Genomic DNA, 9,347 nt, shown 5'->3' with positions numbered 1-9,347 from the left:
GTCCAAAAAGCCATATAGCTTAAAGTCCAATTGCTGCACAATATAGACATGGCACGATTTGCATTTGGAAGTCTCATAAAGTCATTGTTTTGTCATGATTCATTTATGTTTTGTGAAAACTATCGACAACAAATTGATAAACATTTGTCTTGTCAAATGAAACAATTTATTGTTATGTTATGATATTTAATTTATTATGTTTTTATAACAAAAAAACGTAAATAATTTAAAAATACAGCAACTTAAATTTCTTTAAATATGACATTTCTAATATTCTAAAATATATTAAAAAAATTGATCAATATGAGGAAAAATAAAACTTGCTGAACATTAGGAGAATTAATAAAATTGCCACATTCATCTCAGACACAGCTACAAATCCGGTCATAAATTAACATAAACGTACCTAAAAAAATTAAATAAAAAAAGAATTATATAATATAAATTATTATCTTAACACATTTCAATAAAATTTTAGATTATTTTGAAATAACACTGTCATTGAGTTTTGTGGTAATAACACTGTTATTGTTATTTTTTTTGTAATAACATTATCGTTAAAGTCTGTATAATTGTGAACGTTGTATTGTCTAGTTTAAATAATACTAATCAAGAATATTAAAATATAGAAAACTGAGAGCACTGTTTCAAAAACACTTTTCACATAATAATTTACAAAATTTAAAGAAAAAGAAAAGTATTATTGCAGATAATTTGAAAAGAATAAATAATAATATACTTGTTTATTTACATTTGTCTTTAAGCATTAATATAAATCGTTTAGTTGGTTTTACATTAGTTTTTTTTTAGATAGTTTTAAGGCTTGTTAGGAGTTTTTTAGATCAGAATAACTAGGTATTGTTACTCTCAAGAGTTCGCGTTTCCATATGGCAACTAGGTCCGACAACAACGACAAAAACACCCGATCATCTAAACGTCTGGCAGCCAACAAAAAAAAAAATACTGCAACGACAAATATTACTACAACTACGACAACTACATCCTCTAATAACCCAGTACCATTACAAGAAAATCGTCCCGTAGTTCATACTAACGTTATAACACCATTAATGTCAATACAATTCCCTTCAGGCACAGGTCCACAAACGACATCATCACCTGAAACAGTTAGCACAATTCGTTCGCCAGAATACAGTAGTATAACAGCCAGAGAAATAGTCCAACAACGATCAAATATGCAGAGACCGAATACACAAATGCCAACTCTCAATGAAGAAATAAATCCAAACATGCCAATAAATGGAGATGGATTGTCTTTGCGAGAGTACGTCAGTGCTTCCGTGGGTACTGCACAGGCCGCGATTATGCGACAAGTCCAGGAAAACCTGTTGGCAATGGTCCCACAAATTATTAGAGAGTCGTTAAGATCTGATCCTAATTCAACGTTTGAAAATCAGCATAGAACTCAGATAAATCCAAACTTGCATCAGAATCGTAGTCATCATAGAAATAACCCAAACCAAACATTCCAAACTCCTCCACAGCAACAACCTCCATCTCAACAACCACCTCAATACGTTCCACAAAACATTTCCTACGGCTACAATCACCACACTCCGTTACAAATGGAAAAATGGGGCGTGAAATTCGATGGCAATAACCAAGCGATGAGTGTGGAAGATTTTGTATTCAGAGTCGAGGCTCTGCGTGAAGATTATCAATGTCCTTGGCCCACGTTTATGAAAGGTTTTCATCACTTAGTCACGGGCATAGCACAACAATGGTTTTGGGATTTTCGCCGTCAAAATCCGTCGTGTGAGTGGGGTCACTTAAAATATCAACTACTCCGAAAATTCAGACGATACGAAAGCGATTTTGAAATCCAAAGAAGGATTATGGAAAGGAGACAACATCCATCTGAGTCCGCTGACGCTTTTATTGCAGAAATAGTAAAACTTCAAAATCAGCTAAGATTTTCGATTCCAGAGTACGAGTTGGTAAGATTGGCCAAAGATAATTTAAAAGATGGAGTGGCGCAACTACTTTTCCCCATGGAAATCAGTAGTATGGACCAACTGCTGGAAGAGTGTCGTAGGGCTGAACGCAATTTAGCGAAAAGAACTCCGTATCGTCAGCAAACCAACACATTTAGACGAGTGAATGAGCTAGACTACGACCAATCACCAGAAGAGAATAGTCATTATCAGGTAGAAGCATTTACATCTTCAAATATTCCGGCAAAACAACTTACTTGCTGGAATTGCAAGACGCCAGGACACTCATTTATAGATTGTACGCTGACCCAAAGGAATTTGTTTTGCTATAAATGTGGGTTCGAGGATGTTATCACCCCTAAGTGTCCCAAGTGTTCGGGAAACCGCCTAAAGAGCATGGTGAATACTGGAACAGCATGCTCAGACCCAAGCCGACGCCAGTAAACGATAATTTTCTGATGTGGGTCCTTGAAAAAGAACCTAAACTAAAATCACCAACTAAACCACATATAATAAAAACCAAAACATTAAATGAAGATTCTACTAATCAAAAGAAACATTTATTAGAAAGCACGAATTATAATAGTAATCACCAGAATTCTACAAACATTATCCCTTATGAAATAAGACTACAAAATTACAATAAAAGGAGAGCAGAAATTTTTGAGTCAATACCTAAACCAGTTCACCACAAAATTTTAAAAGCTCGACAGAGATATAGAATTCGTAAACAGGAACGAAGAGAAATAGCTGCAGCAAATATCCAGTCTGAAAAAGACATAAGATGTTGTCTGGATGTTGTCCTAAATGGCGTTAGATTGAAAGGACTTATGGACAGTGGTGCATCCGTTAGTTGCCTCGGGGACAAATGCTTAGAAAATATTGTAAAAATGAACGCAGTTGTAATAAATTTTAAATCCTCCATACGAACTGCTGACGGTAATAATCATTCAATCATAGGAAAAACCAAGTTGACTATCAAAACGAACAATGGTGATGAAGAAATGTTATTCTACTTAGTGCCAAACCTTAAACAGGAATTGATTTTAGGTTATGACTTTTGGCTAAAACTAGGTATTACCATCAATTCCCAATTGAATGCAATTGCTGAAATCACCTCTGTGAGCAATAATGAAAGCAAAATGCACGATTTAACAAAAGAACAAATGATAAGGCTTGAAAATGCAAAACTTACCTTTCAGTGCTATACAAAACATGGTTTAGGCAAAACGCATTTGGAATCCCACGTAATTGATACAGGAGATTCAACCCCCAAAAAATTAAGACACTACCCAGTCAGCCCTGCAGTTCAAAAACTAATTTTTGCAGAATTAGACCGCATGCTTCAGTTAGATGTGATAGAAGAGGCAACAGAAGCGGAGTGGAATAATCGAGTGACTCTTGTAATAAAACCTAACAAAAACAGATTGTGCCTTGATGCGAGAGAACTGAACAAGGTTACAAAAAAAGACGCATACCCGCTTCCAAATATAGATGGATTGTTGTCAAGATTAGGAAATACTTATTTCATTTCAGCAATAGACCTAAAAGATGCCTTTTGGCAGATTCCCTTAGAGGAATCTAGTCGCCAAAAGACTGCATTCTCAGTCCCAGGAAGGCCGCATTATCAATTCAAGGTCATGCCCTTCGGACTTTGTAATGCGGCCCAGCGTCTTTGTCGATTGATGGACAAAGTGATACCGTCAATATTAAGGGAACACATCTTCGTATATCTTGACGATTTATTGATTGTTTCACCGAACTTCGAAGACCATATTGAGAAGCTTAAAATTGTAGGAAATAGATTGACAGCTGCCGGCCTAACCATAAACATAGAAAAATCTAAATTCTGCTACCAAGAAGTAAAGTATTTAGGATACATTGTAGGCGGAGGCAAGATTAAACCCGATGGAAATAAAATAGAGGCAATATTAAAGATAACGCCACCTAAAACACCCAGGGAGATAAGAAGATTCTTAGGAACTGTAGGTTGGTACAGGCGTTTTATCAGCGATTTTTCAACTTTAACCTCTCCACTTACAGATAATTTAAAAAAATCTTCAAAATTTTCTTTTACACCCGAAGCTTTAAAAGCATTTAATGAATTAAAACAATGCCTTGTGACTACCCCAATACTTACAAGTCCCGATTTTGACAGACCCTTTTACGTGCAATGTGACGCATCGAATGTTGGTGTGGGAGCAGTATTATTCCAATTGGATGAAGACAGAGGTGAGCATCCAATAGAATATTATTCAAAGAAATTGAATCCCGCTCAAAAAAACTATTCAACAACCGAAAAGGAGTGTCTAGCTGTTATCCTAGCCATCGAAAAGTTCAGACCATACATCGAGTTAATGGAATTTACCGTAATTACGGATCATTCAAGCTTAAAGTGGCTTATGAATCAACAAGACTTGAGTGGACGGTTGGCAAGGTGGAGCCTAAAACTCCAAAGATATAATTTCAACATAGAGCACCGCAAAGGAAGCAAGAATATTGTTCCCGATATGTTGTCTCGTCTAGATTTAGAAGAATTGACCCTAGGTGACTCAAGACTAATCGACTTGAACGATGAGAATTTTAAATCAAAAAAATATACATCCTTAATTGACACAATAGAGCAAAATGGTGATCGCTTACCCGATCTGCAAGTTCGCGAAGGCATAGTGTATAAAAAAACGTTATTTACAACTGAAATGGAAAATACAAACGGTTGGAAAATTTGGCTTCCGGAAACGCTAAAAGAAGAAGTCATAAAAAACTCACACGAAAACGACACCTGTCACGGAGGGATAGCAAAAACATTATATAATATAAGAGAGTTCTATTACTGGCCTGGAATGGTAAAAGACATCAAAAGATTTATCAACGAATGCGATACTTGCAAGGAAGTCAAACATCCTAAACAGACTCTGAGACCACCAATGGAAAATCAGGTTATAACACAAAGGCCATTCCAGAAGATATACATCGACTTCTTAGGACCATATCCGCGAACAAAAGCAGGTAACGCTTATATTTTTATAGTTTTGGACCATAAAACAAAATTTGTTATATTGAAAGCTATGCCAAAAGCTGTAACTGGAAGAGTAAACAAGTTTCTGAAAGAAGAAATATTTCACAAATTGGGTGTACCTGAGTTAGTACATTCGGATAATGGTAAACAATTTACCTCTGACGCATTTAAAGAACTTCTAAAACTATATGGCATAAAACACATTAAAACAGCGATGTATTCACCCCAAGCTAATGCCAGCGAAAGGGTGAACCAAACGATACTAAGTAGTATTCGAAGCTATATTAAACAAGATCAATCAAAATGGGACGAGAACCTTTCCAAGATTGAGTGTTCACTCCGGTCCACTATACACTCTTCAACAGGAGTAACACCCTATTTCGCCTTAACAGGGTATAACATGATTACTCACGCGCAAGCGTATGAGATTTTACGAAAGCTTAATGCATCAGACGACGGAGAAATAATGATACTACCTCAAGCTAATCGAATGCAACTTATACAAGAGCACATAAATAGCAAAAGCAATGAAGCCTACGACAGGAATAGAAAATCATATAACAAAAGAAGTCGCTGCGTGTCATTTAAACCTGGCCAAGAAGTTTTTCGAAAAAACTTCATCCAAAGTTGTTTTAAAAAGGGAATAAATGCCAAACTTTGTCGTCCATGGTTAAAGTGTAGGGTCAGAAAAGTCATTGGTAATAGCCAGTATGAAATCGAGAATTTAAAAGGCCAATTAATAGGCGTAGTTCACGCACAACATTTAAAGCAGTAACAAATGTTACACAGTCAAACAATAACATAAAATTACTTCAGTTGAGACACTGTATTTATACTAAGCACTAAATCATTATGACCCGTACAATAGCATTAAGAACGTTTCATTTTGTAGACACCTGTTAGAAACGTACACAATTTAACAAATAGTATTCCAATATGATAATTTATTTTCTTATGCAAGATTTGCGTTCACTTAACAATGATTTCTTTTACGATTATAGTACAATTACGAAAAAAAAAATGTTTATCTAATGACAAAATATATTTTTTTTAAAAAAATGAATGACAAAGTGTCATGATATAAGGAAACCTTTTTGTCACCTTATTTTCATATCATAAAATACAATATTGCGAATAGAAAATAATATCCATAGAGAATTATACATAGAGACGAGTCAATCCGTTTTGTCAAACGAAAATAAAACAAATCATGTATCTAATACAGCAACAATATACATTGACTAACATGCATTTTGTTGATGCAAGAGTTAGGGTTTGACTATTACGTCTCGACTCTATGATAAAATCTTAACTCACAAACCTATGAAGTCATATACAGGTACATATGTAGGTACACATAGATAAGGTCATTTATATCTAGATAGAATGCCTAAATGTTTTTTGGCTTGAAAAGGGAATTTTGTAAACAAATCAAATCCGAAAAATAGTACCAAGTATGCTAACAGTTAAAAATTTTTCTCACAATATTGTTTATGTTAGGCACAGGTTGTGTCCATCGCCTAATATTCACATAATGACAAAGAAAAAATGTACAAAACTGTTTTAGAAATGTTGTTACCTCTCGACGTAATAAGTTTTTTTTTCAGGAATCTAAATCTCTGGTGCAATTCCTTGTTTTTGGTAAATAGGTCATGGGCACTAGTCTTCTGTACTTCCACCAGTGTTAGGGATGAGGTTACCAACAAAGCTAGAGTCTATATTGAACTTGGTAGAGAATGTTTCACTAAATATTCCCATCCATTATACATTCCGAGCTACTGAATATACCACACTTAGTCTTAAACTCCCCAGCTCATTGTCCTACACGGGTTTCATACAATGAGCAGGCTTTGTGATAGTTGCGGATATTATATTTGTTAAATATATTATATTTATTAAAAAAAAAGCCATTGGGGGCACACACGAATTTAAATAACTAGGCAGATGTAAATAATACATTCTTCTTGTTCGTACACACTCACTGTGAAGTGATTACAAATCAATACTGCCAATCTTTAGGATAAAACAAAATACAGAGTTGCAATATTGTGTATAAGGCGACATGAGGTCACTCGACTTTTATTTCCTGGTCTCGAATTAAGCAAATGTAGAACTTGGTTAATTGCTGAGAAAAGGTATAGTTTTCAAGTCGAGATTAATAGACGATTCAAGGAAATAAATAACGTCTGAAAGTATCAGCAAAATAAATAAAAGAGTTATACATTTTTTTTAAATATTGAGATTGGTAAGTTTTTTTTAAGGATTTGGATTTTCTTATAGAACAATTGCTTCATGTTCTTACGATTTATATAATTCTGTAATTTCTAGAACCATATTTATACAAATTCATCGGCACTTAGTTTCAGCTAGATTCGTCTTATTTGTTGGAAATAGTCTGGAAGAATATAATTAAGAACGTAGGCAGCATCTCGGGTAAGAACGTTTGGCTATGTTACAGACTTTTGTTAATTTTTATATGTGCATATGTATAGTTATACTAATTAATACTTTTAATTTTCAAACGAACAAAATAAACCTAAAATAGGATATTTTACTCAGTATTTGTGGGAATTAGTGGAACTAACAATAATAGAAGCACGTGGGCAACACAGGTTAAGATAACCAAATTCTAAAAGCAGCTCCATCTGTTAATTATTGCCCGCATCTACAAAAATAATATCCCGAGTGAGTACCAACTACATACATTAAATATCCCTTTAAGTGTAGCAAATACCGAAACCAAAAGTTTGCTATAAAAATAATTATTATTTCCAACAACAAGAAAAGACAGTGGACTCTGTATAAATTTAACACCAAGATACTAAATAGTTATTACTAACGAAGCCTAACCAAAAATCCTCGTCCATATGTAAATGTATACATGTAGAAAAGTTTATGTGTGTGTAAATGTTAAAAAAAAAAAAAAAGTTACAACTAGAAAACTATAAGTTTATTACCATATATTAAAAAAGTATAAATTCTGTTATAAAACAAAATAAAAAAATTAATGTCAAAAGTAAATACATATACATATATATATATACCAACTTATAAAAAAAAAAAAAAAAGTTAAATTTAATAGTTATATTTATATATAAATATTTTGAATATTAAATATATTATGAAATCCATTATGTATAACTGTGTTATTCATATTAATAAATTGTAATAATTAGTAATAAGAGAACAAATATATATAATAAGTAAAAATATAAATAAATAAGTAAAATAAATATATAAATATTGAAAAATATAAATAAATAAATAAAATAAAGATATAAATATTGATAAATATAAATAATTAAGTAAAATAAATATATAAAGATTAAAAAATATAAATAAATAAATAAAATAAAGATATAAATATTGATAAATATAAATAATTAAGTAAAATAAATATATAAAGATTAAAAAATATAAATAAATAAATAAAATATATAAATATTGATAAACATAAATAATTAAATGAATAAATAAAAAAAAAATAATCATATCAATGATTAAAAATAATATGAATATATTGATTATGAAAAATAAATAAAATTCATATTAACAAATAAAACTAATAATAATGATCACAATATAATAACCTAAAACAATAATATAACAAAACTATATATATAAAAAAAAACTAGATTTAACTAAGTTAAAACTAATTTTTTCTATGAGAACAAAATAAAACAAATTTATATATATGCTATTATACTTACCTTTTTTTTTGTACTCTAATTTTTTTGTTAATATTAATTATTGTAAATATATGATATGTTTGTTGTCAGTAAATAATGATATTTAAAATGTTTTAGATTCATTCCTTAATACTGGAAAGAGTAGCGAGGTAGAAGAGAAAATGTGGTGAGGAATAGATTATGGGATATTCTAATAACATTATAGGCCATAATAGGATATCATGGTTGGCTGAAACTAGCTAATAGGGGTGGGCAGCCTGTCCGGACTGAAATACCTAAGTCCCGGAATCAGTTCTCCTGAGTCATAACAAAATATATAAAAAAAACAGAAAGTTCCATCGAAGGTCGATTTGATTTCTATAGACAACTCACATTTTTTTATCGGAAACTATTTTTTTATTAAATATGGCACGGATTTTTATAATGTAACGAACTCACGGAAACGAAAAGAACCCATATATCCGGCGAGCTAATGCCGTAGCAAAACACCAGCGTGCCATTTCCGCAGAAACAGCAAAAGAGTCGTTACACATTTTTAGTAAAGGCTCATATTTTTTGTTTTGATATACATACATACATATTTTTATTCAATAATATTTATGAAAAAAAAAATGTTTTCATTTTTAAATCCCGGAATCCTGAAACATTTCGATAAATCTCGGGATCCCGGATTTACATTTATAA

The sequence above is a fragment of the Calliphora vicina genome, chromosome 4 (genome assembly GCF_958450345.1).
Source record: "Calliphora vicina chromosome 4, idCalVici1.1, whole genome shotgun sequence".
Taxonomy (NCBI): domain Eukaryota; kingdom Metazoa; phylum Arthropoda; class Insecta; order Diptera; family Calliphoridae; genus Calliphora; species Calliphora vicina.
Note: the sequence above shows the minus strand (reverse complement) of the source record.